We start from the raw sequence: 19,333 nt of genomic DNA on the forward strand, positions 1-19,333 counted from the left end.
CAGCTTCACCTCACTGATGATCCCCAACAAGGGTGAAACACGTGTATGGGGTTGCTGGTGGTACTCTCGTTCAGATTGGAGTTGCCATTGTATTTCGGTGCTGGACTGCCCCTGGGCAGGACAAAGACTGATATGCAAATGGATATTTCCCATCTGTGAAAGGCACAGTGAGTAAAAGCAGTGGCTGCGAACTCTCAAGTGGTTAATAACCACTGAACAGGTTATCATGTCTGTTCTTGCGAGAGAGGGGCGCCCGCTACCTTTGTAAAACTATTTGTTAAGGAACCTGGGATTGGTAACCCTAGGTCTCCTGGGGGCAACCAGACATGGTCTCCCTCTCACTGTGCTTAGAGAGGCATCAGCGTCACCTCACTGATGATCCCCAACAAGGGTGAAACACGTGTATGGGGTTGCTGGTGGTACTCTCGTTCAGATTGGAGTTGCCATTGTATTTCGGTGCTGGACTGCCCCTGGGCAGGACAAAGACTGATATGCAAATGGATATTTCCCATCTGTGAAAGGCACAGTGAGTAAAAGCAGTGGCTGCGAACTCTCAAGTGGTTAATAACCACTGAACAGGTTATCATGTCTATTCTTGCGAGAGAGGGGCGCCCGCTACCTTTGTAAAACTATTTGTTAAGGAACCTGGGATTGGTAACCCTAGGTCTCCTGGGGGCAACCAGACATGGTCTCCCTCTCACTGTGCTTAGAGAGGCATCAGCTTCACCTCACTGATGATCCCCAACAAGGGTGAAACACGTGTATGGGGTTGCTGGTGGTACTCTCGTTCAGATTGGAGTTGCCATTGTATTTCGGTGCTGGACTGCCCCTGGGCAGGACAAAGACTGATATGCAAATGGATATTTCCCATCTGTGAAAGGCACAGTGAGTAAAAGCAGTGGCTGCGAACTCTCAAGTGGTTAATAACCACTGAACAGGTTATCATGTCTGTTCTTGCGAGAGAGGGGCGCCCGCTACCTTTGTAAAACTATTTGTTAAGGAACCTGGGATTGGTAACCCTAGGTCTCCTGGGGGCAACCAGACGTGGTCTCCCTCTCACTGTGCTTAGAGAGGCATCAGCTTCACCTCACTGATGATCCCCAACAAGGGTGAAACACGTGTATGGGGTTGCTGGTGGTACTCTCGTTCAGATTGGAGTTGCCATTGTATTTCGGTGCTGGACTGCCCCTGGGCAGGACAAAGACTGATATGCAAATGGATATTTCCCATCTGTGAAAGGCACAGTGAGTAAAAGCAGTGGCTGCGAACTCTCAAGTGGTTAATAACCACTGAACAGGTTATCATGTCTGTTCTTGCGAGAGAGGGGCGCCCGCTACCTTTGTAAAACTATTTGTTAAGGAACCTGGGATTGGTAACCCTAGGTCTCCTGGGGGCAACCAGACGTGGTCTCCCTCTCACTGTGCTTAGAGAGGCATCAGCTTCACCTCACTGATGATCCCCAACAAGGGTGAAACACGTGTATGGGGTTGCTGGTGGTACTCTCGTTCAGATTGGAGTTGCCATTGTATTTCGGTGCTGGACTGCCCCTGGGCAGGACAAAGACTGATATGCAAATGGATATTTCCCATCTGTGAAAGGCACAGTGAGTAAAAGCAGTGGCTGCGAACTCTCAAGTGGTTAATAACCACTGAACAGGTTATCATGTCTGTTCTTGCGAGAGAGGGGCGCCCGCTACCTTTGTAAAACTATTTGTTAAGGAACCTGGGATTGGTAACCCTAGGTCTCCTGGGGGCAACCAGACGTGGTCTCCCTCTCACTGTGCTTAGAGAGGCATCAGCTTCACCTCACTGATGATCCCCAACAAGGGTGAAACACGTGTATGGGGTTGCTGGTGGTACTCTCGTTCAGATTGGAGTTGCCATTGTATTTCGGTGCTGGACTGCCCCTGGGCAGGACAAAGACTGATATGCAAATGGATATTTCCCATCTGTGAAAGGCACAGTGAGTAAAAGCAGTGGCTGCGAACTCTCAAGTGGTTAATAACCACTGAACAGGTTATCATGTCTGTTCTTGCGAGAGAGGGGCGCCCGCTACCTTTGTAAAACTATTTGTTAAGGAACCTGGGATTGGTAACCCTAGGTCTCCTGGGGGCAACCAGACGTGGTCTCCCTCTCACTGTGCTTAGAGAGGCATCAGCTTCACCTCACTGATGATCCCCAACAAGGGTGAAACACGTGTATGGGGTTGCTGGTGGTACTCTCGTTCAGATTGGAGTTGCCATTGTATTTCGGTGCTGGACTGCCCCTGGGCAGGACAAAGACTGATATGCAAATGGATATTTCCCATCTGTGAAAGGCACAGTGAGTAAAAGCAGTGGCTGCGAACTCTCAAGTGGTTAATAACCACTGAACAGGTTATCATGTCTGTTCTTGCGAGAGAGGGGCGCCCGCTACCTTTGTAAAACTATTTGTTAAGGAACCTGGGATTGGTAACCCTAGGTCTCCTGGGGGCAACCAGACGTGGTCTCCCTCTCACTGTGCTTAGAGAGGCATCAGCTTCACCTCACTGATGATCCCCAACAAGGGTGAAACACGTGTATGGGGTTGCTGGTGGTACTCTCGTTCAGATTGGAGTTGCCATTGTATTTCGGTGCTGGACTGCCCCTGGGCAGGACAAAGACTGATATGCAAATGGATATTTCCCATCTGTGAAAGGCACAGTGAGTAAAAGCAGTGGCTGCGAACCCTCAAGTGGTTAATAACCACTGAACAGGTTATCATGTCTGTTCTTGCGAGAGAGGGGCGCCCGCTACCTTTGTAAAACTATTTGTTAAGGAACCTGGGATTGGTAACCCTAGGTCTCCTGGGGGCAACCAGACGTGGTCTCCCTCTCACTGTGCTTAGAGAGGCATCAGCTTCACCTCACTGATGATCCCCAACAAGGGTGAAACACGTGTATGGGGTTGCTGGTGGTACTCTCGTTCAGATTGGAGTTGCCATTGTATTTCGGTGCTGGACTGCCCCTGGGCAGGACAAATACTGATATGCAAATGGATATTTCCCATCTGTGAAAGGCACAGTGAGTAAAAGCAGTGGCTGCGAACTCTCAAGTGGTTAATAACCACTGAACAGGTTATCATGTCTGTTCTTGCGAGAGAGGGGTGCCCGCTACCTTTGTAAAACTATTTGTTAAGGAACCTGGGATTGGTAACCCTAGGTCTCCAGGGGGCAACCAGACGTGGTCTCCCTCTCACTGTGCTTAGAGAGGCATCAGCTTCACCTCACTGATGATCCCCAACAAGGGTGAAACACGTGTATGGGGTTGCTGGTGGTACTCTCGTTCAGATTGGAGTTGCCATTGTATTTCGGTGCTGGACTGCCCCTGGGCAGGACAAAGACTGATATGCAAATGGATATTTCCCATCTGTGAAAGGCACAGTGAGTAAAAGCAGTGGCTGCAAACTCTCAAGTGGTTAATAACCACTGAACAGGTTATCATGTCTGTTCTTGCGAGAGAGGGGCGCCCGCTACCTTTGTAAAAGTTTATTTAGACAGTATTGTAGATGTGCATCGCTCTGAAACTGATAACATGTAATATAACCACATGAAGGTGGTGGGAAGAGGGAATTAGATGGATGTTTGTAACATGTGTTCTTTAATTCTTCATGCAGCAGTCACACCCAGACTGTTTGTACCACAAGAGTTGCCACCACAAGTAGTTACATGTTTAGTGCATCTTGACTTAAGTAGGGTTGCAGCGGTTCATTCAGGGACACAGGGTCCAAGCACAATGGGTACATGGTGACATCTCAGCATACACAGATAACTACATACGGATAACAAAGATGGCAAATAGGGAAGGTTAAAACAATCGAATATTGAACTATCAAACAGTGGGGCTGAGGAAAGGTGAATCTGTCTTTATGGTACCACCCCTGATCAGGTTTCCTGAGGAAGTAGGACAGGACCAGCTTCAGTGCAAAACAAGACCCCAATTGCAGCTTGAAGGTTCTGTTTATTATAGAGAGGAATGGGTTGAGGGCTGATGGGGTGCAAAGCAGGAGTGCGGGGTGCACTATCAGAGAGTGCAGTATCACAAATCAATGCATCTCAATGTGCTGTTTTGGAGAAATGTATTAAGAAATGGACCTGGATTGATCAGCATGAGAAGCCTATCAATGCATTGAAACTTGCATTATTATCCTTGTGCTTCAAAAGCAACAGCAGCATGCATGTGGGGACTAACTCACAGTGTAATGTGACCATCGATCCACCAAATGTTAAAGGGAGGACAGCAGGCTTCGTGCACATATATTGGATTTATGGCCGCCTGGCATACATCCAACTGCCACCACTCTGGAAGGGTGTGGGTTCCTTCAGAACCCTGCAGTCCCCCATCTTCTTTTTCGCAGATGTCAATCTTACTGCGATAAGCGAGCACCCCATGTCCAGACCAGTGCACCACATGCATCAGTGGGCCCAACGCTCAACGGGCTTGCAAAGATTAACGATGAAGCAACTATCTCTCCAAGGCTTCCATCAATAGACTGAATGCTATTCCCGAAGACTTTAGGTTGTTTAGTAAAGCTGTAAAGTTTTTCTCCTTGATCCTTGCTCCCGGGGTGCAGGCAGCAGCAAATGTAAAATGGCTTCAAATAACACAGTGGTAGCTGCTCCAGCTTGCAAATGACACAGAACATGGGCTAAACACTGTTACGGAAGAACTGAGAGCCATTGGCACAATATGTGGTAAAATAATGCTAGTGTTTTGTCCCACGGTTCTTGCGGTTCAAGGTGACAAAGCTCTTGAATCATCTGAATATAGGGTAAGGGGTCGTCGTCTTCCCCCATCTTGTGTGCCATAATCGCACTAATGCCTGACGTGTCTGGGTATTGTATCCTTAGAGCTTGCCATACAGCAGCTCAGCAGTTTGCAAACGATGAACCATTGTGTGCCGTGTCTTGGATGGTCACTCCTGGATAATCCACCCTTCTCCATACATCATCAGCAGCCTCCATGAGTATTGCCACTAGTAGCCCCATTACATCCCCCACTGGTAACCTCTGTCCCGCTGTCATTCTTTCCATTGTGTATATCCATTTCCCTACACCTGTGGTTAACAAGGGTAGCCTACACCTCAAGTTGTCCTTGTCTATGCGTGTCCATGGTATATATTGAGTTCACCCCCCTCCCTTTTCCAGTGGGGGCAACTGTGTAAACCCTACTTCCCCATTTGCTCCTCGAGTCAGTCTAATCTGGTTGTCGGTGTCTCTGATGTCTGCGTATGCATCTACTGGCTCCCTTTTCTATTGCCCTGGGAGATCCCAAAGCCTTTGTACATATGGGACCAGGTCATCTAGGTTGCATACTGCTTTCAGCGACCGCAGTGTTCGGTCGTCCTAGTCTCCCTTAGATCCCCTGTACCTTTTCCCATGTTTCAGGTCACACATTTGTCTGCACCTTTCCCCGTTGACTGGTGCTTGAGTTTCCTGCTTCCCTCGTCCCCACTACCCCTTGCTTCATTGTCTGAGTCAGAGCCCACATTACTGCAAAAATTGTCCCCGAAGCTCAGTCTCCTAGAAGTTGTGTCTGTGTTACGCTTCACGGTGAAGTTGATGTCACGCAAGTCATGTGTGCCTCCTTCCCCTTGGCACCCCATGCCTGTTCTGTCTGATACGGAGGTAGTCCTATCCTGTGTAGTCATGCTGCCTGGCTCTGCTCGCCTACCCCCTCCTCCTATGTCATTTCCTCCAGTGCTCACTGTCCACCGTGTGTTTATGTCTCTGATCACACGCTCCTCCCCCTCCTTGCGTGCGCGCTCTCTTGCTATTTGCTCTATCTGCCACTTTGTTTTAAAACAAATACATTTTGTAATTGTCTAGAAAGAAGGAGAAGTACAATAAGAAAAAGCCAAGAGATCTATTTATTGTAGGCACCAGATGTAGGTCCTCCTTACAAATTGAACTATTTCTTTGTGTGCAATTCGACCACCGAGGCCTGTGATTGCTGAGAGCTGAACAGTTGGTTCATGCTGGGAAAGCTTGAGCGTATGCTGTGTTCCAAAATCCTACATTGTCTGTGCTGAAAACATGGGGAAGGGAGACCCCAACTACCGCACCCTGACTTATTATTCATGAACACTTCCTTCTTTCTTATGAATATTACCCCACACTTCTTTTTGTATTTATAATAAGGATTGGCAATAGGTTTTTTAGTATAGGCCCTTTTATTTGACAAAGACAACACTAGGACTGCCTTGTTATTGTTTGATGGTTGAAGCTTGCGCTTAGATTTAGGTTTAGATTAGGCATTTTTCCAGCCTACCTATACATTTTAATAAACACCCTTGAACTGTGATCACTTGTGTCTGTCTTTAGTGTTGCCACCATGAGTTCCTTACAGCATGCAGGAATACAACTTTGCCATGCATATGTACCAGGGAAGGAGAGCCATGTCGGTGAATGCTTGCACTTTCCCCAAAACTATTAAGTGGTGGTTAATGATGAGGCAGATGAGGAATGGGTGAGCAGGGTGAGGTGAAATAACAGGGTATTTAGTACATCAGTGCGCCAAAGAGACACCCATATTCTTTTCCTTCATTAAGGTGAAATCTGAGCTGTCCTGAGGTCACTTGATTGTCCCGCTCAGGGGCTTGCGTGGGCCCTTGGTGAAACTAGCCCACTCGGTCCTCTTGGGCTGCAGTCCGATGAAAAGGATGCTGAGTTTCAGGTTTTAGTTTCTAAGCATGGGCATACTAGTAGCGGGCTGTGTGAGGGAGTGCAGTGTGTGTGCCAAGTTCAATATGATGCACAGGGCTCACACTCAAGAGTTGATTCTTTTGATGAGTCTCAAATGTGTATAGGATAAGCTGGGTATAGACTTTATGGATCCCTTGGGAATGGCAGGTCATGGCTGTAGGTTTGGTATTGTCTTGATGGGCTACACATCCAAATGCTTTAAGGTTGCATTTGTTCACAGTATCTCCTCAGCAATGGTCATCGAACTTCCAGAGAAGACGTACATGAGGGAACATAACCCCAAGTGCATTGTGATGAACAATGACCCTCAACTGGTTTTGTAGGAAATTGAGAGATATTTGAAAGAGAAGGGGGTTGTCCACTATAATTCTGCTGTATATAATCCAAAGTTAATGTGTTATGATATGATATCATATGATATGGCAATTATAACGCGCCTATACACAAGTGTTTCAAGGCGCGATGAGGCAAGGGAGGGGCACACAGGGAAGACAGAGCCAAAGATCTTATTAGGCCAGGTGCTGTTAGGGAGAATTCTCTTCAAAGGCTAATTTCCCTTACCTATAGAGTCCCCCAGCAGCTTTGCTAGATTTGAGGGGTTTATTTTTTTCTCCTGCTAAGAATGAGACCCTTTTATCCCACTATTAGACAGATTGCTAGTGTGTGTTTTAGGCTATCTTGTGTGCTTATGGTCTATGGGGTTTTTCTCACCTTCATAGGAATGATCTTTTTAACATATGTGGTACACAGCACCCTCCGTGCCGTACCACAGGGGTGTCGTAGCAACCCCCAAACATAGACTCCATACCCTGGGACTGACTACTGTCTCCCAAGGCATGCAAAGTCCCCATTGACTTTACTAGTCAATAATTATGAACTAAACCAGTACAACCCATCTTACTATGGAGGTACTTGGAAGGGTTAATAGTTTTTCCCTAGTGTTCATTTTCGAGGGGGTACCGTACAGTCCCTCTCTCAAAGGTTTCTAGCTGGTGACAGTGGTTACTACCGTAAATATTAGACAGCAAATATTTCCCTATGGGATTTTCCCATTGTTCGAGGCTACCACTTTTACTGACAGCCTCTAACATACCACCGATTTAATTTAATATTAACTTTACTCCGGTTAGTTTTTATTGCCAGAACTTTAATAATATTTCTTTCTCGTGTCTTTCTCTATAATCATAACCCAGGTCGGAGATCCTTTGTTCGTCCTTTTGGCGGGCTTCTGCACAGAAGCCCTTCTCTCTGGGGTAGACAGGATGTGTGGGAGGGGGAATAGGCACCCTCAACAGGTTTGCCTATGCAACCCAAGTCACACTCTGCCCTGATAGGCTGGGGGGTTCTCCCGCCAGGAGAGCCACCCCACTGTGTGAGTGACAGCTAGGCTGTATGAATGGGGGTCTTGCTGCATAAAAGCAGGGTCCTAAGGACTGGAGGACAAGACGTCGCCACTGGAACTAAGAAACCGAAGAGGAAAGAAGCCAAAGACATCTGCAACGACTGTACCACCTGCTGCAGATCCTCACCACTTTTCTCCAACGACTTGAGAAGATCTTCCTCTGCAAGAGTCTTCTTCCCTTGAGCTGGTGGGGCAAACCAGTTCGCCAATCGCCTGCCAGGACCTGCCTTGGTCAAATCGCCAGTGCCCTGCACTCAGAGACCGGATAGCCAGGCACCCGTCCACCAGGACCGCGATTTAAAGGGGCGTAACTTTTATTCGTTTTGGCAGCACCACGGTTGGTTTCATCCCTGGGCAGTGCAGTACCTCGAACCTTCCTCCACGACGAGAGCCTCTCTTCCTCTGCTGGATCTCCCGAATTGCAGGACTGCCAGGAACTACCGCCACCGCAGGAGCCTCTTCCACTTTCAAGGTACATTGTTCCGTCATGCCTCCCATTTTCGTTTGGTATCGCTAAAGGTGTTTTAAATCCTTTACTTACCTTCTGGACTGACCACCTTTTCGTCTAACATTATCTTTCTATGTCCTGCAACCACCTTTTCAATCGTTTAACAAAGACTTTACTGCAGCTACTAGAACATTTTGAACCTAGCCATTTTGCCTTGTACCACTGACTCTGGCACAGGACTATTGAGTTTGGCTAAATCTGTTACAACTGCCTTCTCTAGATTGTTTCTCTTCATTAAATGTGTTGCTGCACCTGAAACTCTTATAACCACCTTTCCTTCCCTTTTATATATTGCTGAAGTGCCATTTTGCTCGGTTTTCACCAAAGTATTGCTGATGCTAAAGTACTGCCTTGCTTAACTTGTTCACAATCCAATGGGGGAAGTGTTGCTGGCGTGTTTAGGAGTCTAACCCTGTATAACTTGTTCTTTCCCTCCCTCTGAAGAAATTGTTAGAGTGCCATTTCTGCTTGGTTTTCACTGTGCCGTTTTGCTCAGTTTTCACTCTTGCTTAAACTTGTCTACAATTTAAATAGGGAGCTGTGTATACTTTTCAAGACTGTTTTAACTTGCTTTATGAATAGTGATTTGTGTGTGAACATCAGAGTGTGTAAAATAAATATATATATTCTTTTTGATACAAAGCTTTGGTCAGTGTTTCCTTGTTCCATAGTATTGTAGTCCTATTGAGTAAACCCTGAATACTGCTCATCTCCCTCTTGAGATAAGTCTGACTGCTTAGCCACAGCTACCAACTAAATCGTTGTGGTACAGACTGATACCAAAGGGGATTTCTTGCATATACCTGTAGTCTTAATCTTCTGTAGTGCTCCCTAACACTGGTTTACAGCGGTGAGGATAAAAGTATTGGATTTACATTTTAGAGTGCTGCTAGTACCTTGGTTCAATTAACCACAAGGCTTAACAATCACTAAACGTTAATTTTAAAAAGTCAAATATGGAAAGCTATAGCCAGGAGACCCTCCTTGTAAATACTGCTGGTTATTTAAGGGATCTGTGCAGACAGAAAAGTCTTCCTGCCAAAGGCAAGAAATCAGAGTTGATAGAAAGATTGTTAGAAAACCAAAGTCTGGAGAGTGGAGCTGTAGTGCCTACTCCTCCAGAAAATGTAGCAAACATTGAGGATGATAATGTTGATGATGTTATTGCTGAGACAGATGAGGAAGTGGAGGCTGATAATGTAACCCCCTCTGGGCCTCTACCTGCTCAAAGGCCTCAACCTGTGGTTACTGGACCTTTGTCAGGTCCCACATTAAGTCTTGAATGTATCACTCTAGAAAAAAAGAGACTTGAACTTGAATTCAAAGGAATTAGTGCCCAAACTGAACAGAAACATCAAGAACTAAGGCTCAAAGAAATGGAGCTCAATCATGAGCTAGAGATGAATAAATTGTCTTTGGAAAATGCTTTTCTCCCCGAATCCTAAAGATCCTCCAGTCCAAAAAGACCCTGGATGCCTAAAGAGATTGTGGGTATGTATGAGCCTAAGTTGGATGTGTTAGATTGGTTAGCTATGTTTGAATACAATCATGGGCTCCAGGATATCACAGGGAATCAGTTGATCCCCTGGTTATTTTCTAGGCTCCCCCCTGTTGCATCTGATGTGGTAATGGAGTTGGGGGAGTTGGATAGGATGGATTATGAATGTGTGAAGCTAGCTTTAATTGCTAGATTTGGGAAGACCCCTTCCCAGTACCTTATGAGGTTTAGGACCCTCAAAAAGCATGATAGTACCCCTTGATCTCCTTGGGTGGATGAGTGTTTGAAGGAGGGATGGATTAAGGGTTACAGAGTGAACACTTATGAAGGAATGAGAAATCTTGTCATGTTGGAGTCTATCTATGAAGCCTGCTCTCGTGAGCTCAGACAGCACTTGGCTGATTCAAAAGAACTAGATTCCAAGAAGCTAACAAAGGCTGCTGACTTGTGGGTTGCCAACAGGGCTACTCACAAGTATTCAGGGGTCACTCAGAAAAAGGATGAGGGAAAGCAGCCTAAGAAAGACAACAACGATAATTCAAATAATTCCAATTCCAAAGAGGGCCACAAACAAAATTCTAAGGGTAAGCCACAAGGGAAACCAAATCAGGCTACTGTACCTTCTGGTCCCAGACCAGAAGGAGGTCAGAACAAACCACCATTCATAAAGACATTTGGGAAATGTTATGTTTGTCATTCAACTGACCATGTGAAAGGGGATCCCAGATGTAAGGGTAAACCTTCAGGGATCCACACGGTCTCCTTAGCCTTCACTCCAGATGAGGAAGTACCAATGACCAGTGGAAACTTTCAATTACTAGCTGAAGACCCCATCCGAGTCTCAACTAGTATATCTTTAGTATCCTTGGGGTTGTGGGAACAACAGAATTAAGATGTGTATAATTCTATCCCAAATAATACTAAATAGTATTATAAGGACAGTGTCCTAGTGAATGGTCAGGAGACCCCTGCCATTAGAGACACTGGGTCCAGCATAACTGTGGTGGATGAATCTTTTTTCAAGGTAGAGGATGTTGCTAAGGCACCCAAATGCCTCACCAAGTTAGCTGGAGGGCCTGTGCAGATGCATTCCCAGTTACCAGCTCTCATCCAGTGCAATGACATGACTGTCAGAATACCTGTTAGTATCCAATCTGAAGTACCTGGAAGGGTGTTGTTGGGCAATGATCTTAAAGATCTTGGAGTAGTGTCAAGTACTCCCAGACCTCCTAGTAAGAGATTACAGGAGCTCACCAGACCTGCAAGGGAGAGGACCTTGAGAGGCTCTCCTGAGGAGATGATAGAAAAAGAAATACCTCCTACTCCCCGGGATTACTAACTGCAATGTCTAAGCAACCAGAAGCAATGGGGAAACCCAAGACTTCCAAAAAGAAACCAGTAGGAAGCACTCCAGTGCTGCCAACCAGGAAATCTCATAGGTTAGCAAAAATCACTCCTGTGATTCCTCCTCCAGCTGAGGCTGAGAGGGAGGTACCACCCTGTGTGGTTGAACTAGAGCCTGAGGATTCAGATCTAGAAGGCCAGGATCTTATTGGATATCTGGACCCTTTGGACCATCCGGGGATGCAGTCTTTACTGGCAGAAGGTGGCCCCAACAGGGCAGACTTCAGTAAGGGACAAAGAGAATGGCCAACTCTGGAAGGTCTTCGCCACCAGGCAGCTTCTCAGCTTGAAGGGCAAGAGCCTGGGAAGTATAGGTTACACTGGGAAGATGGCCTCTTCTATAGTGAACCGACTGAGTCAACCCCTGGAGACTACAAAAGACCTGTAGTGCCCCAAGAGAATAGACTTCAATTCTTGCAACTAGCCCATGAGATACCTTTGGCTGGTCACTTGAGTTTCAAGAAGACCAAGGAAAGGCTCTCTCTCTACTTTTATTGGCCTAAAATGGGGGCTGAGGTAGATAAGTATTGCAAGAGTTGCCACACCTACCAAACTTCTGGTAAGAGTGGTTGCAAGAACGTGGCACCTTTAGTGCCTCTCCCTGTGGTGGGAGTACCATTTGAGAGGGTGGTTATCGACATTGTCAGGCCTCTTGACCCTCCAACCTCTTCAGGCAACAGGTTTATACTTGTTGTAGTAGACCATGCTACTAGGCACCCCAAAAGCAATTCCTATGAGGACTGTTAAAGCTCAGGCTGTGGCTAAGGCCCTCCTTGGTATTTTTTTTACCAGGGTTGGGTTTCCTAAGGAGGTAATATCCGACAGGGGGTCAAATTTTATGTCCCACTACATGAAGGCCATGTGGAAAAACTGTGGAGTTAGCTACAAGTTCTCAACGGCATACCATCCTAAGACAAATTGATTGGTAGAACGGTTTAACAGAACCATGAAGAGCATGATAGGAGCTATAGAAGACCCCCTTAAGAATAAGTGGGATCTTCTACTGCCATGCCTTCTCTTTGCATATAGAGAAGACCCTCCGGAGGGAGTGGGTTACAGTCCCTTCGAACTTCTCTATGACCATCCGGTCAGAGGTCCATTTGCTCTGATCAAGGAGGGGTTGGAGAGTGCTCCTTCCGCCAAGCCAGTCAGAGTGACTGACTATGTGATAGGACTCCGGAGGAGAATGTCACACATGATGGCTGAGGCAAGTGATAACTTGAAAGCAAGTCAGGCTCTGGTTAAGCATTGGCATGACCAGAAGGCCAACATGGTTGAGTTCGCTCAAGACCAGCTAGTTCTTGGTATGGTGCCAACAAGGCAGAGGGCCTTGCAGGACAAGTGGATAGGACCCTTCAAGATTGCGTGAAAACTTGGAGAGGTGAACTATCTGGTGGACTTAGGCAATCCTGTGTGAGGCTTCCTAGGTATGCCCCCCCTTCTCCCTAAAACCGTCTGCGTCTGGTCGACGCTTCCGGTTGAGCCCGGCCCTTGCTGCCAGCTTCTCTCTACCCATGGCCATTTGATATGTTACCTCTTTCACACCAACCGTCTAAAAGCTTATGTCTCGAGACCAGAACTGGGAGCTTTGCTTCTAGCTTCAGCTCAAGAGGAGGAGGAGAGTGAACCTCTGCCTGACCTCCTCAGAGGCAAGCCTTTAGTCGAGCAAATAGAAGGAGTCAATCTCTCTTCTAACCTGACTTCTGAATAACAGGAGGAGTGCAAAGTTTTGTTAAATCAATTTGCCCCCTTGTTTTCACTTTCACCAGGCTTGACCCCTTGGGGCCAGCATGACATAAACACTGGTGACTGTTTACCTGTCAAAAGCAGGGGTTACAGAATGTCAGAAAATGTAAGAACCCACATCAAAGGAGAGATCAACAAGATGCTTGATCTCAGGGTAATAGAACCCTCTACTAGTCCATGGTCTAGCCCAGTTGTGTTAGTACCAAAAGCAGGATCCAAGGAGATCCAGGAGCCAAGGAGTTGAGATTCTGTGTGGATTCTGTGGGGACTATAGAGCTCTAAATGCAGTCACTAAGACTGATGCCCATCCTTTGCCAAGGACAGATGAGCTGGTGGATAGACTTGGTTCAGCCAAGTTCCTCAGCACATTTGATCTCACGTCAGGCTATTGGCAAATAGCCCTGACAGACCATGCCAAGGAAAAAACAGCATTCTCCACCCCAGTTGGCTTATACCAGTTTAAGGTTATGCCTTTTGGATTAAAGAATGCACCTGCTACATTCCAAAGGATGGTTAACCAGGTTCTTAATGGGATGGAGGACTTCTGCATGGCATACTTGGATGACATTGCAGTATTCAGCCCTACTTGGAAAGACCATGGGGGTCATTCCGAGGTTGGCGCTAAGGGAAAAACGATGCCGGTAAAGGATTACCGGCATCATTTACCGCTACGGGCTATTCTGACCAGCCTGACCGCAAATAGCAGCATCGTAAATTACGGCGTCACTAATAGCGGCATGTGCGCGGGCACGCGGCCCACCATGCCGGCATTAGCGGCATGCTGTAAACTGGAGGAGATCACAAGGAGGAGACCTCTTCCCCCTCCCCCCACAACTCCCTACACACCCTCACCCCCTCCCTCCACAACTCCCCCACACATGTCCCATCGAGTCTCCAATGCCTACATGAGGCTGCCCTGACCATCAATTGGCACTCCCTGGTCCAGGTGGCGGCATGTCTTGCCGGCGCAGGGTACGTGCCGACCTGCGGAGCGGGCTCGTCTGTGTTGAACTGGATGATGACGGTGTGGCCGCCTGCTGGGATTGGGTAGCCGGATGCCCTGCCTCCATGGCATCGGCTAAGCGGCCTAAGACCTGGCGGAGGGCCGAGACCTCCTCGCAGAGGCGGCTGGTGTTGTCTGCAAAGGATTTGGCAATGGAGGCGGTGTTCTCGGTGAGGGACCTGCCTAGAGAGGCGAAGTTCTCACGCCACTCCTGTCTGGCCAGTCTGTTGTCCTCAACGAACTGCCGCACAAGGGAAGTCAGCTGTTCTGACCGCTGCGGCCCTGCGGGTGCACCTGTGGAGGTTGATGTTCCCTGGCTGTCCTGCTCAGCCTGCTCAGCCTCCCTACTCGGCCAAATGGGACCGAAGTGCCCTTCCATCTGCTCCTGACCAGACTGCTCTGGGGCGGTGGCATGGTCAGTATCGAGGGATATATTTGGGGGGATGCCGGTGGACTTGGCGTACGACCACCTCCGATGCATCATCCTCAACGGGCACCCATATGTCTTCCTGTGGGTCCTCCACATCCAGGGGTGCTGTGGCTGCCACCTCCCCACCCAAACTGGACTCCTCTGAATGTGGTGCCTCGCCTGATTCCTCAGGATGGCCAATGAGTGGTGGTGCTTCCCCCTCTACGGGCCTTGGCGGCACCAGTGCAATACCAACCTGGGGTGTCTTGCCTGTTGGTGCACGGCGGCCCCTGGGTTGTCCCCTCGAGGTCAAAGGGCGGTTGGCGTCATCCCAGGACCTCTTCCGGGGTGTGCTCTGTGCGGGGGTTGCGTCGTGCCCATCGCTGTCATGGTCAGAGCCTGTGGGGGTCGAAGAGAGGGACGGCATGAGTGATGTTTTGATAGGCATCATACATACATTTGGACAATTGATCATCCACACAATTGGGGGTAATAGGCATTTGTGTTTGGATGAGCATGTTGTTTGATACATGGGTGGGTTATGTAGACATACGTTGGCGTCACTCATGTTGGCCAAGAGCAATGCTATCTGACATGCATAGTATTTTGGGCCTGCACACCGTGTGACTCATCGCATTTACATCTTTGTGTGGTATGTGTCAGGTACGGCATTGCCTTGCAGCAGGCATCTGCATGTGTCTGTGATGCGTCCGCCTACTTTGCTGGTAGTGTGTGTGTGTTGGACCATGGCTTGACTCTTTGGACTGACATATTGATTGACTTTCATCAGACTTGGCATTACAATGTTTTCTAAGGACACTCACCTCCATCTCCCGATGTTGTGGCGCCACACTCCATCTCTCCAACACCTTCTATCCCCTCCATTCCTATCATGCTGATGCAGATGTCCTCCCATGGGGTGAGCTTGATTGGTGAGCTGGGACCTCCTCCTGTTCCCATTGCCTGGCTCCTGTTCACTGAGAGAATATTTTGAACTCTAAGTCGCAGGTCGTCCCAGCGCTTACGGCAGTCTTTGATGGTGCGTGGGGTGTTCCCAACATCACTGACCTTCTGAGCAACAAGTACCCAGATCTCCTTTTTTTCAGTATTTCCTCCCTCTTCATGTTGTTTGAGAAAACTATCCCAGCATGCTCCTGCAGTGTGTCAACCAGCATCTGCAGCTCATCCTCATTAAATCCCTCCTTCCGCTGGTGGGCAGCTCCCTTCTTCAGGGCCTTGGGCATAGTGGTGTGATAGTAGGATGTTTTCACGACAACAGCAGAGTCCAACGGGTCCTGTGTGGTGAGGATGGCAATGGATTGTGTTTTTATAGGTGGCCGCCGTGTTCCTTCCCGTTCCTGTGCGATGACGCTACTTCCGGTTCCGCTTATTAGCGGTGACCGTTATTAGTGGTCATCGCTAATAACGGTCACCGCTAATGCCGCATTGGACCTTGTCGGTAGTGCTATCTGCGCTATGCTTGATGCCGCTAAGGGCATTTAAGGTGCCTTTAACGGCATGGCAGTAATTACCTTACCAGCATGGCGCAAAGCTTGTGCCCGCGAAGTCGTAATAGTCCTCTATTAGCGGACTGATGACTGCCCGGACACGCTATTTACGCCATGCCGGTAAGGACCGTTACTTTCCTCCAGACTTGGAATGAGGGCCCATGTTGACCACCTAGGATATGTTTTGCAGGCTCTTGAGCAGTCCCAGCTGACCATAAAGGCAAGCAAATGTCAAATTGGTCAGAGTAAAGTGGTCTACCTTGGACATGAGGTAGGAGGTGGTGAAGTAAGGCCTTTGCTTTGCAAGCTGTGCAAAATTGGACAACACCCACTACTCAAACCCAGGTGAGAGCCTTCTTAGGTCTCTCTGGGTATTACAGGAATTTCATTGAGAACTATGAGACCATAGCTTCTCCACTGAATGTGATCTCCTCTCCTAAATTCTCTAAAAAGGTCAAGTGGAATGAGGAGTGCAATCAGGCTTTTGAAAGCCTGAAAGGAGCCCTTTGTCAAGCTCCAGTTCTAAGAGCTCCTGACTACCACCAACCCTTCATTGTGCGAACAGATGCTTCCAATACAGGTATAGATGCAGTCCTTAGTCAACTGGATGAGAAAGGTAGGGAACACCCCATTTGCTTCATCAGTAGGAAACTGAAGGAACCTGAGACAAGGTGGGCAACTATTGAGAGAGAATGTTTTGCCATTTTGTGGTCTCTGAAGAAGTTTAGGCCATACTTGTATGGTTCTACTTTCACCATTCAGACTGACCACCAACCCTTGAGATGGTTAATGCAAATGAAAGGGGAAAACCCAAAACTGTTAAGATGGTCAATCTTCCTCCAAGGGTTTGATTTTACCATAGAGCACATGTCCAGATGTCACCACCAAAATGCTGATGGTCTCTCTAGGATGTTTTTAACCGACTAGAGGTAAGAGACTCATCCAGGAGTGGATTAGATCCTCCTGTCCCTTATTCTGGGGGGTGGGGGGTGAGTGTTAGGGAGAATTCTCTTCAAAGGCTAATTTCCCTTACCTATAGAGGTCCCCCAGCAGCTTTGCTGGATTTGAGGGGTTTGTTTTTTTCTCCTGCTGAGAGTGAGACCCTTTTTTCCCACTCTTAGACAGATTGCTAGTGTGTGTTTTAGGCTATCTTGTGTGCTTATGGTCTATGGGGTTTTTCTCACCCTCATAGGAATCATCTTTTTAACATGTGTGGTACACAGCACCCTCCGTGCCGTACCACAGGGGTGTCATAGGTACCCCCAAACATAGACTCCATACTCTGGGACTGACTACTGTCTCCCAAGGCCTGTAAAGTCCCCATTGACTTTACTAGCAGGGTCGGATTGGCCCCTCAGCCTTTTGGCCTGTGGCTAGGCTGTAATCGTCCCTGGGGGTTGGGGGCCGGATTCTGGCCATGTCTGGGCCAGTTTGGAAGAAAAAGAAATTGAAAAGAAATATATATTCAGTTTTTCTTTTTTTTTCAAAAAGCCTTTCACCCTTCCTAGGCCGATAAATGAGTACCAACACAGGTTGGGTGATATTGTATGCATATTTGTTCTATAAAAAAGAGTTTAAGCATAAGTGCTCTTTGGCCTTGGACATCTGTTTGGATTCACAGTAATTTAGTGTACCTAGGAACAATGCTATTGGATGCCACGTCCTATTTTGTCAAGGGGTGAAGGGTCGTGTTTCGTCGCGTCCCGGGATGTCACTTTGGGGTGGGGTCAAATAACATCACTTCCGGTGATGTCATCAGAGGTCAAGGGTCATGAGGTGAGGTGTTGGCCACTTTTTTGAGGCGAGGGGTGGGCCACTTTTTTTTTCGGTGACCGGGCCTATTTCTTGTCCCAGTACGACCCTGTTTACTAGTCAATAATTATGAACTAAATCAGTACAAACCATCTTACTATGGAGGTACTGGAAAGGGTTAATCGTTTTTCCCTAGTGTTCATTTTCGAGGGGGTACCATACAGTCCCTCTCTCAAAAGTTTCTGGCTGGTGGCAGTGGTTACTACCGTAAATAATCGACCGCAAATATTTACCTATGGGATTAACCCATTGTTCGAGGCTACCACTTTAACTGACAGCCTCTAACATACCGCCGGTTTAATTTAATATTAACTTTACTCCGGTAGGTTTTTATTGCCAGAACTTTAATAATATTTCTTTATCGTGTCTTTCTCTATAATTCTAACCCAGGGCGGGATCCTTTGTTCGTCCTTTTGGCAGGGTTCTGCACAGAAGCCCTCCTCTCTGCGCCACTGAGTCTGGGGTAGACAGGATGTGTGGGAGGGGAAATAGGCACCATGGATAGGGTTGCCTACGCAACCCAAGTCGAACTCTGCCCTGATAGGCTGGGGTGTTCTCCCGCCAGGAGAGCCAACCCACTGTGTGAGTGACAGCTAGGCTGTATGAATGAGGGTCTTGCTACATAAAAGCAGGGTCCTGAGGACTGGAGGACAAGACGTCGCCACTGGAACTAAGAAACCGAAGAGGAGAGAAGCCGAAGACATCTGCAACGACTGAACCACCGGTGAAGCCCTGCCGCAGATCCTCACCACTTTTCTCCAACGACTTGAGAAGATCTTCATCTGCAAGAGTCTTCTTCCCTTGAGCTGGTGGAGCCAACCAGTTCGCCAATCGCCTTCCAGGACCTGCCTTGTTCGAATCGCCAGTGCCCTGCACTCAGAGACTGGATAGCCATGCACCCGTCCACCAGAACTGCGATTTAAAGGAGCGTACCTTTTATTCATTTTGGCAGCACCGCGTTTGGTTTCATCCCTGGGCAGTGCAGTACCTCGAACCTTCCTCCACGATTAGAGCCTCTCTTCCTCTGCTGGATCTCCCGAACTGCAGGACTGCCAGGAACTACCGCCACCGCAGGAGCCTCTTCCACTTTAAAGGTACATTGTTCCGCCAGGCCTCCCGTTTTTGTTTGGTATCGCTAAAGGTGTTTTAAATCCTTTACTTACCTTCTGGGCTGGCCGCCTTTTCGTCTAACATTATCTTTCTACATCCTGCAACCGCCTTTTCAATCGTTTAACAAAGACTTGACTGCAGCTACTAGAACATTTTGAACCTAGGCACTTTGCCTTGTACCACTGACTCTGGCACAGGCCTATTGACTTTGGCT

This window comes from Ambystoma mexicanum, chromosome 3p (assembly GCF_040938575.1).
Source record: "Ambystoma mexicanum isolate Mex_15411 chromosome 3p, UKY_AmexF1_1, whole genome shotgun sequence".
NCBI lineage: Eukaryota > Metazoa > Chordata > Amphibia > Caudata > Ambystomatidae > Ambystoma > Ambystoma mexicanum.